Source organism: Oryctolagus cuniculus, chromosome 19, assembly GCF_964237555.1.
Source record: "Oryctolagus cuniculus chromosome 19, mOryCun1.1, whole genome shotgun sequence".
Classification (NCBI taxonomy): Eukaryota; Metazoa; Chordata; class Mammalia; order Lagomorpha; family Leporidae; genus Oryctolagus; species Oryctolagus cuniculus.
This window is the reverse complement of record NC_091450.1, coordinates 52,887,013-52,914,191: the sequence shown is the minus strand read 5'-3', so window position 1 is coordinate 52,914,191 and position 27,179 is coordinate 52,887,013. Positions and strand designations below refer to the sequence as shown.

The 27,179-nt window shown below is 49.0% G+C and overlaps 1 protein-coding gene across 8 annotated transcripts in view; it reads right to left on the bottom strand.

Annotated features, from left to right (window-relative positions):
• Nucleotides 1-27,179, bottom strand: part of LOC127486052 (uncharacterized) — a 227,872-nt gene that overhangs the window by 164,930 nt on the left and 35,763 nt on the right. Inside the window, exon 1 of one of the 8 annotated variants that reach the window (XR_011384508.1) lies at nt 10,194-10,508. The exons of the other annotated variants lie outside the window; for them this stretch is intronic. The gene's annotated coding sequence lies outside the window, so the exon portion shown is untranslated. Of the gene's footprint in view, nt 1-10,193; nt 10,509-27,179 lie in introns of those variants that run through there. 8 annotated transcript variants of the gene reach the window in all.

Below are 27,179 nucleotides of genomic sequence, written 5' to 3'. Positions count from 1 at the left end.
CAGTTCCACAAAGCAGAGTAGTGAGAAAAAAACAACCATGCTCAACAGTTGATTACTGCCTTTACTCAACTGTGCTTTTAAAGTTCATGTTGGGCCTCTCACTACTGACATTTTGGACTTCACTATGGGAGACCTTCCTGTGCATGTTAGGGTGTTAAAGCTGCAGGCCTGGCCTCTAGCTGGCCAGTAACACCTCCAATGCTGTGAAAATCAAAACCTTCCCCCAGGGAACGCGATTTGGCCTAGCAGCCAAGAGAAAGGTTACTTCCAGGGGGCTCTAATTCCACCACAGGCTACAACTTGGATCCTGGGGCATCACCACCCAAATTCTTTTGATGTCAAGATCCCAAACCCACATCACAAGCTCCTATCCTTCATATTCTCCCACCCAAACCAACCTGGATATCCAGCTGATGGCTTTTGGCCCTGAGTGGTGTGCACCTGGCTGCCACCATGGGCTTCTAAGCACTCTTTGGCTAAGTTGAGAAAACACCAGGACCACCTCAGCCCAAGCTGTCATTCAGCTGAGACTCAGAATCCACTCCCTGCACTCTGGATGACTTCCTGTTATACTAAAACTGCAGCTACTTCTGAAACATCTCTCCTTTCCTAAAGGAGTCAACAACACCTCAGCCACCTGCCCTTCTTCTCCAAAGAGTTCCTCCAAGATAAACTCTATTCAATGTCCTTTCCTAAGACATCTTAGGTGCTTAATAAATATTTGTCGAATTTAGGAAAGAAAAAAACAACAAGCTTATGATGAGGGAAAAAACAGCTCTAAATTTCATTCTTATTGAAGAATTTTTTTCTCCAATTTTAAGTAACCTTAAGGAAAGTCAACACCATCCTCTCTAGTTTCTCAAGGCTACCAGCACTGTTGCTGCAAAGAGATCCTCGGGATGACCATTAAAGTGTACTGAGATTTTAGAAGAAGGCATACAACTGCAATGCTAATTGAACAAATGAACTGCAATGCTGCCAACAAACGTGAGCCATTCTTCACTCCACAAGTCAATGAGATGCAGAAAAGGACGGCAGCCACATGACAGAACACCAGGGCAACTGCACAGGCTAAGGACCCACCCCGGCATGCAGCACAGGCTCACCAACATCTCCTGAGGGTCCGAACTGCTCTGCAGCAGGAGAAGCGGACCTTAAATAACTTAACCAGTAAAGGCAGCTGTACAATATCTTCGGAATCACGTGCCCCCTTTCCACCTAACCCTAGTGCCTTCCCTGGGTTCCAGTTTCTGGTCAGAAGAGAGAGGCAGGGGCCTGCGCTGTGGTGTAGTGGGTGACGCCATCACCTGCAGTGTCAGCATCCCATATGGACACCAATTCCAGTCCTGGCTGTTCCACTTCCCATCCAACTCTCTGCTGTGGGCTGGGAAACAGTAGAAGATGGCTCAAGTCCTCGGGCCCCTGCATCCACATGGGAGACCAGGAGGAGGCTCCTGGCTCTGGATCAGCGCAGCTCCGGCTGTTGCAGCCATTTGGGGAGTGAACCAGTAGATGACCTCTCCCATTCTCTCTGCCTCTGCCTCTCTATAACTCTGCTTTGCAAATAAATGAATAAATCTAAAAGAAAGAAAGGAAGGAAGAAAGGAAAGGGAAACAGTACTATGGTCCACTTCAAGACTAAGTTCCTAATGAATCCAAACACAACAATTTCCACCAGCTTTTGTCTCACAGGGTAATTATGGAATAAGCAGCTTGGCAAAAGCTTTTGCAAAACAGAGCCAATCATTTCTCGAAATGTGTTCTAAAATTTTTTCTTGACCTTTAGCTTATGGTAGCTTAGACAAGTATCTTAAAAGCATTTCTAGTCAGCGATTTGTGGTAAATTGTGAGCAAGATTACTTTAGCCAAAAAAGTTTATTTCCATCCCTCTCTCCTAACTCAGAAGTAGCATCTGACCAGGTTTATTTAGTTCAAGCTTTCCAGAGTAACATGCCTCTGGATAGTTTCTGAACATTAGAAGATCTCAGCTGCAAAGGAGAAGCTTTGTCCTTAAGGGGTATGAATGACCCAGCATGCTACTACACGGGAGGTGCAAGGGCTGGTGCTGGCCTGCACACCGCCTTCCCCACCGCTCTATGGAAATAAAGCACTGAGTGCACACAGCATTTTTTGAAAACCGCTGACAGACAAAACATTGTTGAGAGCATTCCATGCTATGAAGGGCCGGGTATGTGCCCGCACAGTAGAAAGTGTTTCACACAGAGGTCGGCATTATGGTGTAGTGGTAAAAGCTACTGCCTGTGACGCCAGCATCCTATATGGGCACCAGCTGGAGTCCTGGCTGCTCCACTTCCAATTTAATTCCCATCTAATGCACCTGGGAAAAGCAGTGGACGATGGCCCAAGTACTTGGGCACTCACACACATGGAAGGAGACCTGGAAGAAGCTCCTGGCTCCTGGCTTTGAGCTGGCCCAGCCCCAGCCAATGTAGACATCTGGGGGAATGAACCAGCAGATGGAAGATATATCTCTCTCTGTCTCTCTGTCTCTCTGTATCTCTCTTTCTCCCCCCCCTGCCTCTCTGTAACTGACTTTCAAATGAATAAAGGAAGGAAGGGAGGAAGGAAGGAAGGGAGGGAGGGAGGGAAAGGAGTTTCACACAAATCCAAATACAATAAGAGAGAACATATGTCATAAGAGTTTCCGTTCAGCCTCACACCGTGAGTGCAAATAGGGAGAGGGGCTCTTCTACGATGAAGACAGCTGAGAAAAGGAAAAAAAAAGTGACTCCGGCGGGGTGCACAGGCGCACACAAGCACAAACAAAACAGCCTCCCTAGTGCAGAAGTCCCTGTTCTCTCCTGCTTCCAGTGCACTGCCTCACCCCTCAGCAGGAGAATGTCCTTGGAGCAGTGGGGTAACCATTCACCATCACAGGGCAGCGTGGTGAACCATGGCACATGACTGCCAGGGCCTAGCTGCCTATGGGAACTACGCACCATGGGCACTCTGGGAGAATCCCCTGTCCTCACGCCTTCTACCCCAGCCACACTGGTCCACTCACAGTTCCTCTCCAGCTTTGCAACTGTATACAGTGTTGTCATCTAAGCCCAGCTCACGCCCTCATCCTCAACACAGCTCCTGCAGCATGTCTTCCTCACGCCCCCTATCTATGCTGCCCAAGAATCCCTCCGTCCATCCACTGTAACCCACAGAAACACTGGGCTCACCCCATCAGGGTACAGCAGTGCCTCTGTTTACCATCAGGGTAGCTCCTGGAATGAAAGGTTGCTCCTCAGCCCATTTGCTTATAAAATTCAGGGCAGGTCTCTGGCACAGCAGTTAAGTTGCTTGGGACACTGACATCCCATATCCATCCCATATCCTGGTTTGAGTCCAGACTATTCTGTTTCTGATTCAACTTCCTGCTAATGCCTGAGAGGCAGCAGATGATGGCTCAATCACCTGGGATACTACCACCTACATGGGAGACCTGGACTGTGTTCCAGGCTCCTGGTTTCCATCAGCCCAGCCCTAGCTGTTAGGGGTATTTGGGGACTGAACTAGCAGGTGGAAGATCTCTGACTCTCTCTCTATGCCTCTCTGCCTTTCAACTAAAAATGAAAATTTTAAACACAATCAAAATAAGAAATTCCAATGTGAAAAAACCGAAGCAACCCCATAGGGGACCTTTCTTAAGAAATCCATAGAGGCTTATGGTAATGGCTCTGACTTTTGTTTCTTCTGAACCCACTTCAAGATCTGAACTTCACCCTTTAAAATTGTTTGTTCTGAATGATTCATCCTGTATACAAACTCAACATTCATCATTTCTAATATTACTTTCCATTTTCAATCCCTTCATTTATCCACTCCTTATCAGCATTTTCAGTTAACAATAAATATAATTACATAGTTTATAAGTATACAAATACATACCATGTAGATACATAAATACATGAGTTATAAATAACTGCAAGCTCTAGAAACCCTCCCTACACTAATAAACAATGTGACAGACAAAATTAAAATGACCATGTGCCACCACTAGCACTATATTTTGTCTCTGATAAGCAGAATTGGCACACCTTTGGTCCAACACAGAAATTCATACATTCCTATGAAAATAAGGAAGTTCAAGGATCATAAGCCCTGAAGTTATTCCCATGTAATTATTTTTAAAACTTATTTTACTTATTGAAAAGACAAACACACAAATCTCTCTATGGCTGGTTCACTACCCAGATGCCTTCAACAGGCAGAGCTAGAACTCAGTGTAGCTCTCCCACATGGGTGGCAGGGACCCAACTACTTGAGGAAGCTGGAATCAGGAGCTGAACCAGGAATCAATCCCAGATACTCCAATATGGGATGCAAGCATCCCAAGCAGCATCTTAACCAGCATACCACACACATACTCCCTTACCTAATTCTAATTATTTTATTTATAAAATAAACATGTAATAAAAAATTCAAAAGGTATACAATCAAAATGAAGTCTACGCACCTATTCTTCCACCACTCAGTGCCCCTCGCCAGAGCAATCAGAGTTACTAGAGTTGGGAGTTTCTCGACAGACAGCCTAGCGTACAGACATATACCCTTTTTTCTTTAAGATTTGTTTATTTATTTGAAAATCAGAGTTACAGAGAGAGAGGGACAGAGAGAGGTCTTCCATAAGCTGGTTCACCCCCCAGATGGTCACAACAAACAGGGCTGGGCCAGGCCAGATCCAGGAGCCCAGAGCTTCATCCAGCATCTCCCATGGGGGTTCAGGGGCCCAGCACTTGGGCCATCTTCCCCTGCTATCCCAGGAGCATTAGCAGAGATGGAAGTGAAGCAGCCAAGAAGTGAATGGGCACCCATATGGGATGCCAGGCATTGCACGCGGTACCTTTACCTACTGTACAACTAAACTGGCCTCTCTCTTCATTGCATAACTCATAGCAAATCAAACACTTTTCTGCATACAGATATTTACACTGACTACATTTGGAGAATACTCTGATCGGCTCATACAGACCAGAGCAGCCCCACTCCTCTTTAATGGCTACACGACACCCAGTGTGTGTAGGTACTTCAATGGCTACGCGACACCCAGTGTGTGTAGGTACTTCAATGGCTACGCAACACCCAGCGTGTGTAGGTAATTCATTTTACTGATGTGATTTCCTACTGGAAAGCATTTTGGCTTTATCCAACCTTCTATTAGTTCAAATGATGATGCAATGCATATTCTTATACCCATATGCAACAGTAACTCTAGGATAAAGTCTGAGCCATGGAACTGCTGGGTCAAAAAATATGTTCATTTCACATTTTAACAGATATTGCTAAACAGTATTTTTTCACTTATACAAGAAATATGAGAACCTACTTTTCTATTTAAGGCTCTTACCAATAAACTACACTATTAAATGTTCATTCTTATTAAAGATTTGTTTATTCATTTAAAAGGCAGAGTTTACAAAGAGAAGGAGAGACAAAGAGAGACATCTATCTGCTGGTTCATTCCCCAAATGGCTGCAATGGCTGGAGCTGGGCTGATCCGAAGCCAGGAGCCTCTTCTAGATCTCCCACATAGGCACAGGAGCCCAGGGACTTGGGCCACCTTCTACTGCTTTTCCAGGCCATAACAGGCAGCTGGATCAAAAGCAGAGCAGCCAGCAGCCAGGACTCAAACAGGCTCCCTACAGGGGATGCCAGTGTTACAGACAGCAGCTTTACCTGCTATGCCACAATGCCGCCCTAATTTGTCATTCTAATGTATAGTTTTTCCACAAAGCTTTCCCAAAAAGCCTCAAACTCCACAAGAATACTAACTCTGTAACTGCAGGGTTCAGCAATCCTGTGTATTCAAATGTTGTTAGAAGAATGAATGACCAAGAAAAAGGTAAGGTTTATTACTTTGACTATCATAAACAAATATGCCTAAAACATTGGCCATTTTTCCACTTTCAGAAGGGGAAGAAGAAAGCAAAGATGAATGGATTGATTCTTCTATAAAATTATGTCTCCTACAGGTATTAAAAGAACAGAAAGGACAGGTTGTGATGCAGCAGGTTAAGCCACCACTTGGAAAGTCCATATCCAATCAGATCACCAGCTCGAGACCCAGCGATTCCACTTCCTATCCACCTCCCCAACAATGCACCTGGGAAATAGCACGTGAAGATTCAAGTACTTGAGTTCTCACCCCCAAGAGGGAAACCAAGATGGAATTCCAGCCTCTTGCCTTGAGCCTGGCCCAGCCCTAAGTTCCAGGCCTTGGGGGAGTGACTGGGAATAGAACCAAGTGTTTCGGTGCCTCAGGCGAAGTATTAGATTAGTGAGCTGTGGTGCGGAAAGTGCCATTCATTTTAACATTTCACAGAGTATTTTTCATTAGGGACCTCTCTAATAAATAAAAAGAAAACACATTATATTTATATACATGTTGTATTTTTTTTTTAGTATTTGGAAATTGCCAGGCAACAAAAAAAAATACCAAAACAAAATAGTCAGCACTGTGATGTAGCGGGTAAAGCCACGGCCCACAGTGACGCCACCCCATAGGGGCGCCGGTCCGAGTACGGCTGCTCCACTTCCGATGCAGCTCTCTGCTGGGTCTGGGAAGGCAGCAGAAGACACCCAAGTCCTTGTGCCTCTGCACCCATGAGGAGATCCCGGCGAGGCTCCTGGCTCCTGGCTTCAGATACTCTCAGCTCTGCCCATTGCAGCCAATTGGGTAGTGGACCAGCAGCTGGAAGTCTTCTCTCCAAACACACTCCCTCCCTCCCTCCCTCCCTCCCTCCCTCAAGTCCCCTCTGTGTGTAAATCTTATGTCAAATAAATAAATATGATCTTCAAGAAAAGTAAAAAAAAAAAAAATTAAAAAAGGAACCCATAGCTATAAATAAAAAAACCACATCAAGGCCATCTCCTAGAGTTTCTTTTTGTTTTTAGAAATTGGTATTATTTACATTACCTACCCTATTAACCCAGAATTTGAAAAAGAGTTTAACTGGGTCTTAGAAAAGATTTTGGTACCCAGTCATTCTCTTCTTCCTTACAAACATTCCGCGTGGCATTATCTCTGACTTGCGCATGAGGAAATCTTTGGAATGTACTTATTCAGACACTTACGTACCCACGCACACAAGGACTTGAAACACCTGGGATCTACAGAGTTCTCCACAGAACACAGGTCTGCTTCCACTCACCGCCCTCCACAGTCTAGCCCTGCCTTTAAAGTATGGATCATGTCGGACACAGGCCAAATCGTGTCTTCCACAAAGCAAGAGAGAATACAGAAAGGTAGCATCGGAGGTCACTGCTGACATTTGCTCCGTGCACATTCATTATCACGTTGCTACTTTTTCTCTCATTCCTCAATGTTAGATACAAATTGGGAGGGAGGAAGTCCAACTATCCCTATTTGCAGATGACATGATTCTCTATATAGGAGATCCTAAAGACCCCACTACGAGACTATCAAAACCCAGAGTAGAGTGTGGTAAAGTGGCAGGAGAGAAAATCAGCAGCCTATTTGTATACACAGACAATGTCATGGCTGAGAAAGGACTCCAAAGACCAATCCTGTTCACATAGCTACAAAGAAAATAAAAGAGCTTGGAATAAATTGAACCAAGGATGCTCAATATCTGAGAAACACAAAAGATTAAAGAAGGAAATGGAAGAGGACACCAAACAACAGCAACAACAACAACAACATATTGAGAAGCTTCTGCACTGCCAAAGAGACACTCAGCAAAGTGAAGAGGCAAACTAACGGTTGCAAAGCATGCAGCTGATAAAGAATCAACTACCAGAAACTGTCAAGAAGCTCAACACCAGCAAAACAATCCACCCACTCAAGAAATGGGCAAGGGACTTCAACAAGCAAACTATTTCAAGAAAGGGAATCTTCATGGCCAACACACACATGCAAACATGCTCAGGATCACTAGCCATCAGGGAAATGCAAACCGATATTACAATGGCCTTGAGGATGTGAGGGAAAAGGCACCCTAATCCACTGCTGGTGGGAATGTGAACTGGTATCACCACTGTGGAAGACAGTATGGAGATAAGTCAGAAATCTGAATACAGACGTAGCATATTGTGGGGAGCAACTCGGATTAGACTGTTACTCAAATTAAGACTTATTCTATGCATCTGCTCTCCCACAATATGGCGCTGGGAGAGGAGGAAACAGCTTCTACACAGCTGCCTCCAGTTCAACCAATAAACAGCAGGACCTGCTTCTGATTGGAGGAGAGCAGCGTATTCGGCGTGTGGGTAGCAGAGTTGGGATTGGCGGAAGAGGACTATAAAGGAGGAGAGAGACAACATGCACCAGGAACATCTGAGGAACATCTGAGCAGCCCCCGAGAGAGCCGGCCGGTGGTGTGCCACTCCCCCGCGGAAGTGGGGAAAGTGGCAGGGGGAACCGCCCTTCCACGGAGGTGGAAGTGACGGTAGCCAACCCGGGAAGAAGCAGCAGCAAACCCAGGGATGGCCGAGCAGACAAAAGAACAGCGCAGGGTCCTGTGTCGTTCCTCCGCGAAGAGGGGGAGCAACAGCATATGAGCCAGCCACTCCAGCTCTGGGAATGTACCCAAGGGAAATGAAATCAGCATACAAAAAAAGCGTTCTCTCTGCCCCCGTATTTACTACAGCTCAACTCACTAGAGCAAAGATATGCCATCAGCCAAAATGCCGATCACCTCAAGACTGAATAAAGACATTCTGGGCTATGGACACCATACATGCGTCTGCAGACTGCATAGCCTGGCTTTTGTGCATCCTACTGCAATAAGCATAGGCCTGCGAAAGCCTCTCTGTCTACACAATGATTTCGTTTCCTTCAATACGTTCCCAGTAGTGGGTACACCCATACAGTTTTCCATGTTGACAGGACCAATTTCACATGAGAAATTGTATTGCTCTACAGGTATATATTACAGAATACAGACATCGGATCCATAAACCCAATTTTGCCTTCAAACACTAGAACAGCAAAGTAAATCTGAAGAAACCGGGAGGAGGAAAATGATTCAAATGGAATTCAACCCAACAGCATAGAAAATATCACAAAAGACATTCACTGAGACCAAAATACAGTTCTTGAAAACTCAGTGAAACTGACAAAAGAGGAAACAGGGGGGAAAAGGAGAACAGACTCAAATGACTTGACAACAGAAATGACAGAGAGGACATCACTACCAACCTTGCCAAAATAATAAACCAAAACTACTAGGGAAAAACCAGGCACGGGGGTTTGGTCAACCTAGATAGAGTGGATTGATTCTCAGAAAGATGCAAACCGCTAAAACTGAATACAGTAAAACAAGAAACTCTGAATACACTTATAATTTGAAAAGAGACTGTAGTTGCAGGGAAACAGAAACAAACAAAAAAGACAAGAAGGAAAGTCCAGGACCAGATGGCTCTACAGGTGAGAACTCCACTTAAAAGATAATTAAAATCCGTGATTCGCACACCCTCCCAAAAAGGGGATGAAGAGGAAAAGCCTTCCATTTCATTCCATCAGACCAGCATCATCCCAACATCCCAAACAAGCGCACATCATAAAGAAAATGGCATAGATATATCCGTCGTGAATGTGTCACATGCCTCACCAGACACCATCCAGAAGCACAACCAAAGCTTAGCACACTGTGTGCAACTCAGAGTTACTCCAGAAATGCAAGCATGCATTTCTACCATACAAAATCAATCTATCACAGAACACACCAAACATGGGCAAAACCCACCAAGTATCCCGACAGACACAGAAAACCTATTCCACAAAAACTCCCGTGACTTGTGCGATAGTAAAAACCAAATCATCAAATTAGGAACGGAAGGTATACCTCGGCCTGACAAGGCTCTTTCATGAAAAACCCGCAGAGCGCTAACATCACACCCAATGCCAGGAACCCGAAACTGTCCTCCTAGACCAGGACACAGACACGCACTTTCGCTCTCATTCCTCCCGACAACACTCTCAGCGGTCTAGAGCAGGGCGGCTGGGCCCTCGAAAAGCAAACAGACAAGAACACAAGGCCGTTCCGGGAGGAGACCCAGCCACCTCTGCTCTCGCACAGCTGCTCGCACCCGGGGGACCCTTCCAGACCGTCCGCACTGCACGACCGCGACTCCACCCGAGCCTTCGGGACCCAAGAGCAACAGGCACGCCTGCAGCCCAGATCCCCAGCGGGACACTGCAACAGCCGCGCGTCACTCACCTCAAAGGGGGCAGGGGGGCGGTCTGCCGGCGAGACAGAGGTCCGCGAAGGCCGTTGCTTCCCGAAGGGGCCGAAGAATAGAAACGCACCTGGGAAATGGCGCGGCAGCCTCAGACACGCAGCCTCTCCTGATGCCGGCCTGACCCGGGGGCCGCTGGGTCTCCCTCAGGCTCAGGCTCGGCCAGCAGCGTCGAAGAAGGCTCCTCTCCTCACGGCTTGCGCGGGTGCTCTGGCAGGAGTAGACGTGGCGCTGACTCCCAGGGGAGCACCGCGGGGCAGTTGGCGCCAGGCGTGCCGGTGCACTTCCTGGTCACAGCGCCAGGCGCAGACGCACTCCCCACAGGCCATCACCATGGCAACCCAGGACGCTTCTGCACACTGCTGCATCCAGCCTCTGAAGCCCCAGGGCTGCTTCCAGTCCCGCCTCTCCAGGCGGTGACCCAGGGACGCGGACCCTGAGAGCCCACGTTCTCTGGACCCCACCTCCATGTCTCACGGGAGTCCTAATTGCAGCTCCTGCCTCCTGACTCCTGCCTCCTGGCTTCTGCCTGGCCCAGCGCTGGCCATTCATTGGAGCCACTTGGGGAGAGAGGCAGTACAGGGGGCCTCGCCAGCACTCTCACACACACTCTCTCTCTCTCTCTCAGTGATCGTCCATGTGGAGGTTCACCCCCGAGATGGCTACAAAGGCCGGGACTGGGACAGAAGCCAGTGGCTGAAGCAGAAGCCAGGGACTTTAGCCGCTGCTCCATTCTGGGTTCAGGGGCCTAAGTCCTTGGGCCGTCTCCTTCTGCTTTCCCAGGCCTGTTAGCAGACAGCTGGATCCCACAGTGAACGGCTTCCGGGAGGGTTGGCACTGTGAGGTAGCGGGTAAAGCCAAGGCCCCCAGTGACGCCACCCCATAGGGGCGCCGGTTCGAGTACGGCTGCTCCACTTCCGATGCAGCTCTCTGCTGGGTCTGGGAAGGCAGCAGAAGACACCCAAGTCCTTGTGCCTCTGCACCCATGAGGAGATCCCGGCGAGGCTCCTGGCTCCTGGCTTCAGATACTCTCAGCTCTGCCCATTGCAGCCAATTGGGTAGTGGACCAGCAGCTGGAAGTCTTCTCTCCAAACATACTCCCTCCCTCCCTCCCTCCCTCCCTCCCTCCCTCCCTCCCTCAAGTCCCCTCTGTGTTAACTCTTAGGTCAAATAAATAAATATGATCTTCAAGAAAAGTAAAAAAAATAAATTAAAAAAGGAACCCATAGCTATAAATAAAAAAACCACATCAAGGCCATCTCCTAGAGTTTCTTTTTGTTTTTAGAAATTGGTATTATTTACATTACCTACCCTATTAACCCAGAATTTGAAAAAGAGTTTAACTGGGTCTTAGAAAAGATTTTGGTACCCAGTCATTCTCTTCTTCCTTACAAACATTCCGCGTGGCATTATCTCTGACTTGCGCATGAGGAAATCTTTGGAATGTACTTATTCAGACACTTACGTACCCACGCACACAAGGACTTGAAACACCTGGGATCTACAGAGTTCTCCACAGAACACAGGTCTGCTTCCACTCACCGCCCTCCACAGTCTAGCCCTGCCTTTAAAGTATGGATCATGTCGGACACAGGCCAAATCGTGTCTTCCACAAAGCAAGAGAGAATACAGAAAGGTAGCATCGGAGGTCACTGCTGACATTTGCTCCGTGCACATTCATTATCACGTTGCTACTTTTTCTCTCATTCCTCAATGTTAGATACAAATTGGGAGGGAGGAAGTCCAACTATCCCTATTTGCAGATGACATGATTCTCTATATAGGAGATCCTAAAGACCCCACTACGAGACTATCAAAACCCAGAGTAGAGTGTGGTAAAGTGGCAGGAGAGAAAATCAGCAGCCTATTTGTATACACAGACAATGTCATGGCTGAGAAAGGACTCCAAAGACCAATCCTGTTCACATAGCTACAAAGAAAATAAAAGAGCTTGGAATAAATTGAACCAAGGATGCTCAATATCTGAGAAACACAAAAGATTAAAGAAGGAAATGGAAGAGGACACCAAACAACAGCAACAACAACAACAACATATTGAGAAGCTTCTGCACTGCCAAAGAGACACTCAGCAAAGTGAAGAGGCAAACTAACGGTTGCAAAGCATGCAGCTGATAAAGAATCAACTACCAGAAACTGTCAAGAAGCTCAACACCAGCAAAACAATCCACCCACTCAAGAAATGGGCAAGGGACTTCAACAAGCAAACTATTTCAAGAAAGGGAATCTTCATGGCCAACACACACATGCAAACATGCTCAGGATCACTAGCCATCAGGGAAATGCAAACCGATATTACAATGGCCTTGAGGATGTGAGGGAAAAGGCACCCTAATCCACTGCTGGTGGGAATGTGAACTGGTATCACCACTGTGGAAGACAGTATGGAGATAAGTCAGAAATCTGAATACAGACGTAGCATATTGTGGGGAGCAACTCGGATTAGACTGTTACTCAAATTAAGACTTATTCTATGCATCTGCTCTCCCACAATATGGCGCTGGGAGAGGAGGAAACAGCTTCTACACAGCTGCCTCCAGTTCAACCAATAAACAGCAGGACCTGCTTCTGATTGGAGGAGAGCAGCGTATTCGGCGTGTGGGTAGCAGAGTTGGGATTGGCGGAAGAGGACTATAAAGGAGGAGAGAGACAACATGCACCAGGAACATCTGAGGAACATCTGAGCAGCCCCCGAGAGAGCCGGCCGGTGGTGTGCCACTCCCCCGCGGAAGTGGGGAAAGTGGCAGGGGGAACCGCCCTTCCACGGAGGTGGAAGTGACGGTAGCCAACCCGGGAAGAAGCAGCAGCAAACCCAGGGATGGCCGAGCAGACAAAAGAACAGCGCAGGGTCCTGTGTCGTTCCTCCGCGAAGAGGGGGAGCAACAGCATATGAGCCAGCCACTCCAGCTCTGGGAATGTACCCAAGGGAAATGAAATCAGCATACAAAAAAAGCGTTCTCTCTGCCCCCGTATTTACTACAGCTCAACTCACTAGAGCAAAGATATGCCATCAGCCAAAATGCCGATCACCTCAAGACTGAATAAAGACATTCTGGGCTATGGACACCATACATGCGTCTGCAGACTGCATAGCCTGGCTTTTGTGCATCCTACTGCAATAAGCATAGGCCTGCGAAAGCCTCTCTGTCTACACAATGATTTCGTTTCCTTCAATACGTTCCCAGTAGTGGGTACACCCATACAGTTTTCCATGTTGACAGGACCAATTTCACATGAGAAATTGTATTGCTCTACAGGTATATATTACAGAATACAGACATCGGATCCATAAACCCAATTTTGCCTTCAAACACTAGAACAGCAAAGTAAATCTGAAGAAACCGGGAGGAGGAAAATGATTCAAATGGAATTCAACCCAACAGCATAGAAAATATCACAAAAGACATTCACTGAGACCAAAATACAGTTCTTGAAAACTCAGTGAAACTGACAAAAGAGGAAACAGGGGGGAAAAGGAGAACAGACTCAAATGACTTGACAACAGAAATGACAGAGAGGACATCACTACCAACCTTGCCAAAATAATAAACCAAAACTACTAGGGAAAAACCAGGCACGGGGGTTTGGTCAACCTAGATAGAGTGGATTGATTCTCAGAAAGATGCAAACCGCTAAAACTGAATACAGTAAAACAAGAAACTCTGAATACACTTATAATTTGAAAAGAGACTGTAGTTGCAGGGAAACAGAAACAAACAAAAAAGACAAGAAGGAAAGTCCAGGACCAGATGGCTCTACAGGTGAGAACTCCACTTAAAAGATAATTAAAATCCGTGATTCGCACACCCTCCCAAAAAGGGGATGAAGAGGAAAAGCCTTCCATTTCATTCCATCAGACCAGCATCATCCCAACATCCCAAACAAGCGCACATCATAAAGAAAATGGCATAGATATATCCGTCGTGAATGTGTCACATGCCTCACCAGACACCATCCAGAAGCACAACCAAAGCTTAGCACACTGTGTGCAACTCAGAGTTACTCCAGAAATGCAAGCATGCATTTCTACCATACAAAATCAATCTATCACAGAACACACCAAACATGGGCAAAACCCACCAAGTATCCCGACAGACACAGAAAACCTATTCCACAAAAACTCCCGTGACTTGTGCGATAGTAAAAACCAAATCATCAAATTAGGAACGGAAGGTATACCTCGGCCTGACAAGGCTCTTTCATGAAAAACCCGCAGAGCGCTAACATCACACCCAATGCCAGGAACCCGAAACTGTCCTCCTAGACCAGGACACAGACACGCACTTTCGCTCTCATTCCTCCCGACAACACTCTCAGCGGTCTAGAGCAGGGCGGCTGGGCCCTCGAAAAGCAAACAGACAAGAACACAAGGCCGTTCCGGGAGGAGACCCAGCCACCTCTGCTCTCGCACAGCTGCTCGCACCCGGGGGACCCTTCCAGACCGTCCGCACTGCACGACCGCGACTCCACCCGAGCCTTCGGGACCCAAGAGCAACAGGCACGCCTGCAGCCCAGATCCCCAGCGGGACACTGCAACAGCCGCGCGTCACTCACCTCAAAGGGGGCAGGGGGGCGGTCTGCCGGCGAGACAGAGGTCCGCGAAGGCCGTTGCTTCCCGAAGGGGCCGAAGAATAGAAACGCACCTGGGAAATGGCGCGGCAGCCTCAGACACGCAGCCTCTCCTGATGCCGGCCTGACCCGGGGGCCGCTGGGTCTCCCTCAGGCTCAGGCTCGGCCAGCAGCGTCGAAGAAGGCTCCTCTCCTCACGGCTTGCGCGGGTGCTCTGGCAGGAGTAGACGTGGCGCTGACTCCCAGGGGAGCACCGCGGGGCAGTTGGCGCCAGGCGTGCCGGTGCACTTCCTGGTCACAGCGCCAGGCGCAGACGCACTCCCCACAGGCCATCACCATGGCAACCCAGGACGCTTCTGCACACTGCTGCATCCAGCCTCTGAAGCCCCAGGGCTGCTTCCAGTCCCGCCTCTCCAGGCGGTGACCCAGGGACGCGGACCCTGAGAGCCCACGTTCTCTGGACCCCACCTCCATGTCTCACGGGAGTCCTAACTGCAGCTCCTGCCTCCTGACTCCTGCCTCCTGCCTCCTGCCTCCTGGCTTCTGCCTGGCCCAGCGCTGGCCATTCATTGGAGCCACTTGGGGAGAGAGGCAGTACAGGGGGCCTCGCCAGCACTCTCACACACACTCTCTCTCTCTCTCTCAGTGATCGTCCATGTGGAGGTTCACCCCCGAGATGGCTACAAAGGCCGGGACTGGGACAGAAGCCAGTGGCTGAAGCAGAAGCCAGGGACTTTAGCCGCTGCTCCATTCTGGGTTCAGGGGCCTAAGTCCTTGGGCCGTCTCCTTCTGCTTTCCCAGGCCTGTTAGCAGACAGCTGGATCCCACAGTGAACGGCTTCCGGGAGGGTTGGCACTGTGAGGTAGCGGGTAAAGCCAAGGCCCCCAGTGACGCCACCCCATAGGGGCGCCGGTTCGAGTACGGCTGCTCCACTTCCGATGCAGCTCTCTGCTGGGTCTGGGAAGGCAGCAGAAGACACCCAAGTCCTTGTGCCTCTGCACCCATGAGGAGATCCCGGCGAGGCTCCTGGCTCCTGGCTTCAGATACTCTCAGCTCTGCCCATTGCAGCCAATTGGGTAGTGGACCAGCAGCTGGAAGTCTTCTCTCCAAACATACTCCCTCCCTCCCTCCCTCCCTCCCTCCCTCCCTCCCTCAAGTCCCCTCTGTGTTAACTCTTAGGTCAAATAAATAAATATGATCTTCAAGAAAAGTAAAAAAAATAAATTAAAAAAGGAACCCATAGCTATAAATAAAAAAACCACATCAAGGCCATCTCCTAGAGTTTCTTTTTGTTTTTAGAAATTGGTATTATTTACATTACCTACCCTATTAACCCAGAATTTGAAAAAGTTTAACTGGGTCTTAGAAAAGATTTTGGTACCCAGTCATTCTCTTCTTCCTTACAAACATTCCGCGTGGCATTATCTCTGACTTGCGCATGAGGAAATCTTTGGAATGTACTTATTCAGACACTTACGTACCCACGCACACAAGGACTTGAAACACCTGGGATCTACAGAGTTCTCCACAGAACACAGGTCTGCTTCCACTCACCGCCCTCCACAGTCTAGCCCTGCCTTTAAAGTATGGATCATGTCGGACACAGGCCAAATCGTGTCTTCCACAAAGCAAGAGAGAATACAGAAAGGTAGCATCGGAGGTCACTGCTGACATTTGCTCCGTGCACATTCATTATCACGTTGCTACTTTTTCTCTCATTCCTCAATGTTAGATACAAATTGGGAGGGAGGAAGTCCAACTATCCCTATTTGCAGATGACATGATTCTCTATATAGGAGATCCTAAAGACCCCACTACGAGACTATCAAAACCCAGAGTAGAGTGTGGTAAAGTGGCAGGAGAGAAAATCAGCAGCCTATTTGTATACACAGACAATGTCATGGCTGAGAAAGGACTCCAAAGACCAATCCTGTTCACATAGCTACAAAGAAAATAAAAGAGCTTGGAATAAATTGAACCAAGGATGCTCAATATCTGAGAAACACAAAAGATTAAAGAAGGAAATGGAAGAGGACACCAAACAACAGCAACAACAACAACAACATATTGAGAAGCTTCTGCACTGCCAAAGAGACACTCAGCAAAGTGAAGAGGCAAACTAACGGTTGCAAAGCATGCAGCTGATAAAGAATCAACTACCAGAAACTGTCAAGAAGCTCAACACCAGCAAAACAATCCACCCACTCAAGAAATGGGCAAGGGACTTCAACAAGCAAACTATTTCAAGAAAGGGAATCTTCATGGCCAACACACACATGCAAACATGCTCAGGATCACTAGCCATCAGGGAAATGCAAACCGATATTACAATGGCCTTGAGGATGTGAGGGAAAAGGCACCCTAATCCACTGCTGGTGGGAATGTGAACTGGTATCACCACTGTGGAAGACAGTATGGAGATAAGTCAGAAATCTGAATACAGACGTAGCATATTGTGGGGAGCAACTCGGATTAGACTGTTACTCAAATTAAGACTTATTCTATGCATCTGCTCTCCCACAATATGGCGCTGGGAGAGGAGGAAACAGCTTCTACACAGCTGCCTCCAGTTCAACCAATAAACAGCAGGACCTGCTTCTGATTGGAGGAGAGCAGCGTATTCGGCGTGTGGGTAGCAGAGTTGGGATTGGCGGAAGAGGACTATAAAGGAGGAGAGAGACAACATGCACCAGGAACATCTGAGGAACATCTGAGCAGCCCCCGAGAGAGCCGGCCGGTGGTGTGCCACTCCCCCGCGGAAGTGGGGAAAGTGGCAGGGGGAACCGCCCTTCCACGGAGGTGGAAGTGACGGTAGCCAACCCGGGAAGAAGCAGCAGCAAACCCAGGGATGGCCGAGCAGACAAAAGAACAGCGCAGGGTCCTGTGTCGTTCCTCCGCGAAGAGGGGGAGCAACAGCATATGAGCCAGCCACTCCAGCTCTGGGAATGTACCCAAGGGAAATGAAATCAGCATACAAAAAAAGCGTTCTCTCTGCCCCCGTATTTACTACAGCTCAACTCACTAGAGCAAAGATATGCCATCAGCCAAAATGCCGATCACCTCAAGACTGAATAAAGACATTCTGGGCTATGGACACCATACATGCGTCTGCAGACTGCATAGCCTGGCTTTTGTGCATCCTACTGCAATAAGCATAGGCCTGCGAAAGCCTCTCTGTCTACACAATGATTTCGTTTCCTTCAATACGTTCCCAGTAGTGGGTACACCCATACAGTTTTCCATGTTGACAGGACCAATTTCACATGAGAAATTGTATTGCTCTACAGGTATATATTACAGAATACAGACATCGGATCCATAAACCCAATTTTGCCTTCAAACACTAGAACAGCAAAGTAAATCTGAAGAAACCGGGAGGAGGAAAATGATTCAAATGGAATTCAACCCAACAGCATAGAAAATATCACAAAAGACATTCACTGAGACCAAAATACAGTTCTTGAAAACTCAGTGAAACTGACAAAAGAGGAAACAGGGGGGAAAAGGAGAACAGACTCAAATGACTTGACAACAGAAATGACAGAGAGGACATCACTACCAACCTTGCCAAAATAATAAACCAAAACTACTAGGGAAAAACCAGGCACGGGGGTTTGGTCAACCTAGATAGAGTGGATTGATTCTCAGAAAGATGCAAACCGCTAAAACTGAATACAGTAAAACAAGAAACTCTGAATACACTTATAATTTGAAAAGAGACTGTAGTTGCAGGGAAACAGAAACAAACAAAAAAGACAAGAAGGAAAGTCCAGGACCAGATGGCTCTACAGGTGAGAACTCCACTTAAAAGATAATTAAAATCCGTGATTCGCACACCCTCCCAAAAAGGGGATGAAGAGGAAAAGCCTTCCATTTCATTCCATCAGACCAGCATCATCCCAACATCCCAAACAAGCGCACATCATAAAGAAAATGGCATAGATATATCCGTCGTGAATGTGTCACATGCCTCACCAGACACCATCCAGAAGCACAACCAAAGCTTAGCACACTGTGTGCAACTCAGAGTTACTCCAGAAATGCAAGCATGCATTTCTACCATACAAAATCAATCTATCACAGAACACACCAAACATGGGCAAAACCCACCAAGTATCCCGACAGACACAGAAAACCTATTCCACAAAAACTCCCGTGACTTGTGCGATAGTAAAAACCAAATCATCAAATTAGGAACGGAAGGTATACCTCGGCCTGACAAGGCTCTTTCATGAAAAACCCGCAGAGCGCTAACATCACACCCAATGCCAGGAACCCGAAACTGTCCTCCTAGACCAGGACACAGACACGCACTTTCGCTCTCATTCCTCCCGACAACACTCTCAGCGGTCTAGAGCAGGGCGGCTGGGCCCTCGAAAAGCAAACAGACAAGAACACAAGGCCGTTCCGGGAGGAGACCCAGCCACCTCTGCTCTCGCACAGCTGCTCGCACCCGGGGGACCCTTCCAGACCGTCCGCACTGCACGACCGCGACTCCACCCGAGCCTTCGGGACCCAAGAGCAACAGGCACGCCTGCAGCCCAGATCCCCAGCGGGACACTGCAACAGCCGCGCGTCACTCACCTCAAAGGGGGCAGGGGGGCGGTCTGCCGGCGAGACAGAGGTCCGCGAAGGCCGTTGCTTCCCGAAGGGGCCGAAGAATAGAAACGCACCTGGGAAATGGCGCGGCAGCCTCAGACACGCAGCCTCTCCTGATGCCGGCCTGACCCGGGGGCCGCTGGGTCTCCCTCAGGCTCAGGCTCGGCCAGCAGCGTCGAAGAAGGCTCCTCTCCTCACGGCTTGCGCGGGTGCTCTGGCAGGAGTAGACGTGGCGCTGACTCCCAGGGGAGCACCGCGGGGCAGTTGGCGCCAGGCGTGCCGGTGCACTTCCTGGTCACAGCGCCAGGCGCAGACGCACTCCCCACAGGCCATCACCATGGCAACCCAGGACGCTTCTGCACACTGCTGCATCCAGCCTCTGAAGCCCCAGGGCTGCTTCCAGTCCCGCCTCTCCAGGCGGTGACCCAGGGACGCGGACCCTGAGAGCCCACGTTCTCTGGACCCCACCTCCATGTCTCACGGGAGTCCTAACTGCAGCTCCTGCCTCCTGACTCCTGCCTCCTGCCTCCTGCCTCCTGGCTTCTGCCTGGCCCAGCGCTGGCCATTCATTGGAGCCACTTGGGGAGAGAGGCAGTACAGGGGGCCTCGCCAGCACTCTCACACACACTCTCTCTCTCTCTCTCAGTGATCGTCCATGTGGAGGTTCACCCCCGAGATGGCTACAAAGGCCGGGACTGGGACAGAAGCCAGTGGCTGAAGCAGAAGCCAGGGACTTTAGCCGCTGCTCCATTCTGGGTTCAGGGGCCTAAGTCCTTGGGCCGTCTCCTTCTGCTTTCCCAGGCCTGTTAGCAGACAGCTGGATCCCACAGTGAACGGCTTCCGGGAGGGTTGGCACTGTGAGGTAGCGGGTAAAGCCAAGGCCCCCAGTGACGCCACCCCATAGGGGCGCCGGTTCGAGTACGGCTGCTCCACTTCCGATGCAGCTCTCTGCTGGGTCTGGGAAGGCAGCAGAAGACACCCAAGTCCTTGTGCCTCTGCACCCATGAGGAGATCCCGGCGAGGCTCCTGGCTCCTGGCTTCAGATACTCTCAGCTCTGCCCATTGCAGCCAATTGGGTAGTGGACCAGCAGCTGGAAGTCTTCTCTCCAAACATACTCCCTCCCTCCCTCCCTCCCTCCCTCCCTCCCTCCCTCAAGTCCCCTCTGTGTTAACTCTTAGGTCAAATAAATAAATATGATCTTCAAGAAAAGTAAAAAAAATAAATTAAAAAAGGAACCCATAGCTATAAATAAAAAAACCACATCAAGGCCATCTCCTAGAGTTTCTTTTTGTTTTTAGAAATTGGTATTATTTACATTACCTACCCTATTAACCCAGAATTTGAAAAAGTTTAACTGGGTCTTAGAAAAGATTTTGGTACCCAGTCATTCTCTTCTTCCTTACAAACATTCCGCGTGGCATTATCTCTGACTTGCGCATGAGGAAATCTTTGGAATGTACTTATTCAGACACTTACGTACCCACGCACACAAGGACTTGAAACACCTGGGATCTACAGAGTTCTCCACAGAACACAGGTCTGCTTCCACTCACCGCCCTCCACAGTCTAGCCCTGCCTTTAAAGTATGGATCATGTCGGACACAGGCCAAATCGTGTCTTCCACAAAGCAAGAGAGAATACAGAAAGGTAGCATCGGAGGTCACTGCTGACATTTGCTCCGTGCACATTCATTATCACGTTGCTACTTTTTCTCTCATTCCTCAATGTTAGATACAAATTGGGAGGGAGGAAGTCCAACTATCCCTATTTGCAGATGACATGATTCTCTATATAGGAGATCCTAAAGACCCCACTACGAGACTATCAAAACCCAGAGTAGAGTGTGGTAAAGTGGCAGGAGAGAAAATCAGCAGCCTATTTGTATACACAGACAATGTCATGGCTGAGAAAGGACTCCAAAGACCAATCCTGTTCACATAGCTACAAAGAAAATAAAAGAGCTTGGAATAAATTGAACCAAGGATGCTCAATATCTGAGAAACACAAAAGATTAAAGAAGGAAATGGAAGAGGACACCAAACAACAGCAACAACAACAACAACATATTGAGAAGCTTCTGCACTGCCAAAGAGACACTCAGCAAAGTGAAGAGGCAAACTAACGGTTGCAAAGCATGCAGCTGATAAAGAATCAACTACCAGAAACTGTCAAGAAGCTCAACACCAGCAAAACAATCCACCCACTCAAGAAATGGGCAAGGGACTTCAACAAGCAAACTATTTCAAGAAAGGGAATCTTCATGGCCAACACACACATGCAAACATGCTCAGGATCACTAGCCATCAGGGAAATGCAAACCGATATTACAATGGCCTTGAGGATGTGAGGGAAAAGGCACCCTAATCCACTGCTGGTGGGAATGTGAACTGGTATCACCACTGTGGAAGACAGTATGGAGATAAGTCAGAAATCTGAATACAGACGTAGCATATTGTGGGGAGCAACTCGGATTAGACTGTTACTCAAATTAAGACTTATTCTATGCATCTGCTCTCCCACAATATGGCGCTGGGAGAGGAGGAAACAGCTTCTACACAGCTGCCTCCAGTTCAACCAATAAACAGCAGGACCTGCTTCTGATTGGAGGAGAGCAGCGTATTCGGCGTGTGGGTAGCAGAGTTGGGATTGGCGGAAGAGGACTATAAAGGAGGAGAGAGACAACATGCACCAGGAACATCTGAGGAACATCTGAGCAGCCCCCGAGAGAGCCGGCCGGTGGTGTGCCACTCCCCCGCGGAAGTGGGGAAAGTGGCAGGGGGAACCGCCCTTCCACGGAGGTGGAAGTGACGGTAGCCAACCCGGGAAGAAGCAGCAGCAAACCCAGGGATGGCCGAGCAGACAAAAGAACAGCGCAGGGTCCTGTGTCGTTCCTCCGCGAAGAGGGGGAGCAACAGCATATGAGCCAGCCACTCCAGCTCTGGGAATGTACCCAAGGGAAATGAAATCAGCATACAAAAAAAGCGTTCTCTCTGCCCCCGTATTTACTACAGCTCAACTCACTAGAGCAAAGATATGCCATCAGCCAAAATGCCGATCACCTCAAGACTGAATAAAGACATTCTGGGCTATGGACACCATACATGCGTCTGCAGACTGCATAGCCTGGCTTTTGTGCATCCTACTGCAATAAGCATAGGCCTGCGAAAGCCTCTCTGTCTACACAATGATTTCGTTTCCTTCAATACGTTCCCAGTAGTGGGTACACCCATACAGTTTTCCATGTTGACAGGACCAATTTCACATGAGAAATTGTATTGCTCTACAGGTATATATTACAGAATACAGACATCGGATCCATAAACCCAATTTTGCCTTCAAACACTAGAACAGCAAAGTAAATCTGAAGAAACCGGGAGGAGGAAAATGATTCAAATGGAATTCAACCCAACAGCATAGAAAATATCACAAAAGACATTCACTGAGACCAAAATACAGTTCTTGAAAACTCAGTGAAACTGACAAAAGAGGAAACAGGGGGGAAAAGGAGAACAGACTCAAATGACTTGACAACAGAAATGACAGAGAGGACATCACTACCAACCTTGCCAAAATAATAAACCAAAACTACTAGGGAAAAACCAGGCACGGGGGTTTGGTCAACCTAGATAGAGTGGATTGATTCTCAGAAAGATGCAAACCGCTAAAACTGAATACAGTAAAACAAGAAACTCTGAATACACTTATAATTTGAAAAGAGACTGTAGTTGCAGGGAAACAGAAACAAACAAAAAAGACAAGAAGGAAAGTCCAGGACCAGATGGCTCTACAGGTGAGAACTCCACTTAAAAGATAATTAAAATCCGTGATTCGCACACCCTCCCAAAAAGGGGATGAAGAGGAAAAGCCTTCCATTTCATTCCATCAGACCAGCATCATCCCAACATCCCAAACAAGCGCACATCATAAAGAAAATGGCATAGATATATCCGTCGTGAATGTGTCACATGCCTCACCAGACACCATCCAGAAGCACAACCAAAGCTTAGCACACTGTGTGCAACTCAGAGTTACTCCAGAAATGCAAGCATGCATTTCTACCATACAAAATCAATCTATCACAGAACACACCAAACATGGGCAAAACCCACCAAGTATCCCGACAGACACAGAAAACCTATTCCACAAAAACTCCCGTGACTTGTGCGATAGTAAAAACCAAATCATCAAATTAGGAACGGAAGGTATACCTCGGCCTGACAAGGCTCTTTCATGAAAAACCCGCAGAGCGCTAACATCACACCCAATGCCAGGAACCCGAAACTGTCCTCCTAGACCAGGACACAGACACGCACTTTCGCTCTCATTCCTCCCGACAACACTCTCAGCGGTCTAGAGCAGGGCGGCTGGGCCCTCGAAAAGCAAACAGACAAGAACACAAGGCCGTTCCGGGAGGAGACCCAGCCACCTCTGCTCTCGCACAGCTGCTCGCACCCGGGGGACCCTTCCAGACCGTCCGCACTGCACGACCGCGACTCCACCCGAGCCTTCGGGACCCAAGAGCAACAGGCACGCCTGCAGCCCAGATCCCCAGCGGGACACTGCAACAGCCGCGCGTCACTCACCTCAAAGGGGGCAGGGGGGCGGTCTGCCGGCGAGACAGAGGTCCGCGAAGGCCGTTGCTTCCCGAAGGGGCCGAAGAATAGAAACGCACCTGGGAAATGGCGCGGCAGCCTCAGACACGCAGCCTCTCCTGATGCCGGCCTGACCCGGGGGCCGCTGGGTCTCCCTCAGGCTCAGGCTCGGCCAGCAGCGTCGAAGAAGGCTCCTCTCCTCACGGCTTGCGCGGGTGCTCTGGCAGGAGTAGACGTGGCGCTGACTCCCAGGGGAGCACCGCGGGGCAGTTGGCGCCAGGCGTGCCGGTGCACTTCCTGGTCACAGCGCCAGGCGCAGACGCACTCCCCACAGGCCATCACCATGGCAACCCAGGACGCTTCTGCACACTGCTGCATCCAGCCTCTGAAGCCCCAGGGCTGCTTCCAGTCCCGCCTCTCCAGGCGGTGACCCAGGGACGCGGACCCTGAGAGCCCACGTTCTCTGGACCCCACCTCCATGTCTCACGGGAGTCCTAACTGCAGCTCCTGCCTCCTGACTCCTGCCTCCTGCCTCCTGCCTCCTGGCTTCTGCCTGGATACACTCTGTTTTTTTTTTTTTTTTTGACAGGCAGAGTGGACAGTGAGAGAGAGAGACAGAGAGAAAGGTCTTCCTTTGCCGTTGGTTCACCCTCCAATGGCCGCCGCGGCCGGCGCGCTGCGGCCGGCGCACCGCGCTGATCCGATGGCAGGAGCCAGGAGCCAGGTGCTTTTCCTGGTCTCCCATGGGGTGCAGGGCCCAAGCACCTGGGCCATCCTCCACTGCACTCCCTGGCCACAGCAGAGGGCTGGCCTGGAAGAGGGGCAACCGGGACAGAATCCGGTGCCCCGACCGGGACTAGAACCCGGTGTGCCGGCGCCGCTAGGCGGAGGATTAGCCTATTGAGCCGCGACGCCGGCCCTGGATACACTCTGAATACACTTATAATTTGAAAAGAGACTGTATTAGCAAGGAAACTGAAACAAACAAAGAAAAAAACATGAAGAACTGAAGGAAAGTCCAGGACCTGATGGCTCCACAGGTGAGAACTCCCATTTAGAAGATAATTAAAATCCGTGATTCACAAACCCTTCCAAATAGGAGATGAAGAGGTAAAGCCTTCCATTTCATTCCATCAGACCAGCATTATCCCAACATCCCAAACAAGCACATTATAAAGAAAATGGCATATATATATATATATATATATATATATATATCCGTCATGAATGTGTCATAAGCCTCAACAAAATATGACTAGACGCCATCCAGAAGCACAACCAAAGCTTAGTGGAGGATGGCCGAAGATCTTGGGGCCCTGTACCCACCTGTGATACCTGGATGAAGCTCCTGGTTTCCTATCAGAGGACACCAAACAACAACAGAAACAACAACAACAACAACAAATTGAGAATCTTCTGCACTGCCAAAGAGACACTCAGCAAAACGTAGAGGTCAACTAACAGTTGCAAAGCATGCATCTTTGGCCGTGCGGCCATCTGGGGAGTGAACCAGTGGATGGATGATCTCTCTCTCTCTGTCTCTACCTCTCTCTGTAACTCTGACTTTCAAATAAATAAGATAAATCTTTCTTAAAAAAAAAGGACAGGGAATGGCACTGGATTGTTCTTTCTCTTCTATCTTTAAGCAAGAGCAGTCTTTCTAACTGTTTCTATCAAGCAGTGATTGAAAACCAGTATCTACCTTACAGAGTTGGTGCGAGAGGGCACTTAACAACGTCCAGCACCAGGGACTCCCCCCATGCCTCCACGGCATCCTGCAGCCTGCTCTCTGCTGTACTTGTTGGTGGGACAGTGAACAGGAATCACAGGAAGAAAGAGCCCAGCACAACCTCCTACTGCAAAACAAACAGCAACACCTCATTCCAGAAGCCTGAGTTCGTGTGAGTCCTTGCCAAGGAGCAAACGGGGCCCACAGTTAAATGGAGTTAACTCCCCAGTTAAATGCTTCTGAGAGGGGCAGACTGAGAGCCACCGCAGGGTCAGCTCCCGCTTGCAAGAGGCCACAGATGAGCCTCTGCCCCCGAGCCTGAAGCTTTCCCTAGACGAGGGCTTCACAGTGGCCTCGTGACTGCACAGGTGGAACTGCAAGTGATAATTCACAGCCTGGACCAAAATCCCCACGGTCCTTGTGTGTCCACCTTGCTCTCCCATGACCCTGGCCTGTTCTGCCTTTTTCTGTGCAAACAATCAGCATTGCGCTTCTGTTAACCATGATCAGCAAGGGGGGGGCATCACACACACACACACACACACATGTCCTGTCCCACATAGGTGTGTGGCTCCCTCATTGCATTTACAAACCACAGGGTATCCAAAATGCTATTTCTAATATGCTTTTATTTCAAAAGCCAGAGGAAGGTGTTCCCACATGTGAGCCACAAACTGCCACTTCATTCTCCACTTAGGATGGCAGAAGGAATGCCTGAGCCTTTCCCATGACAGATGCCAAGGCAAAGATACCACCAAGCAGGTCAGTATCGAACACTGAAGGTGCCACCAAAACCCACAGAGCTCAGATGTCCACTGGAAGCTTGTATGCTGTTCCTAGGCAACGACATTACACGTGGTACTGCTCCCTGCTGCTCACAAATAATCCCCACTGGGAGTCTGACTGCTGAGCCTGCCCAGGACCCCAGCCCTGGGCACCACTCATTATGCCCAACTCCCTTCTGGGGGAGAACTCGGGATCTGTTTACCCACTGCCCACTGAGAGGAACACGCAGTGCAGAGGCACAGAGCACCGCACAAACCGAGAAAATCCACCGCATCTGATGCTTGAAGCCTGGTAAGACATCCCCTTGACTTTCTCCATTGCTAACGCACCCAGTGCTAAGCCTGCTTGTGAACAACATAAAGAAATTGTTTTCTTAAGCACCAGCACAAGCCGAAGGAACTTCCTGATGGTTCATCAAACACTGCAGAGAGACAGCAAATTCTATGCAGGCTGCCGTGGCCTGAACTGTCTGTCCCTCTAAAATCTAGGTGCTGAGGCCCCGGACCCCAAGGCGAGGGCATGAGGAGGCAAGGCCTTTGGAAGGTGGCCAGGGTGGCTAAGCTCAGGAGGGTGGGGTCTCCCCCTGATAAGAAGAGGTAGAAACACCAGAGTTCCCTTCGGCCTCCTCCAAGTGAGGACACAGCGAGCGGGAAACACACTCTGCCAGCACCGT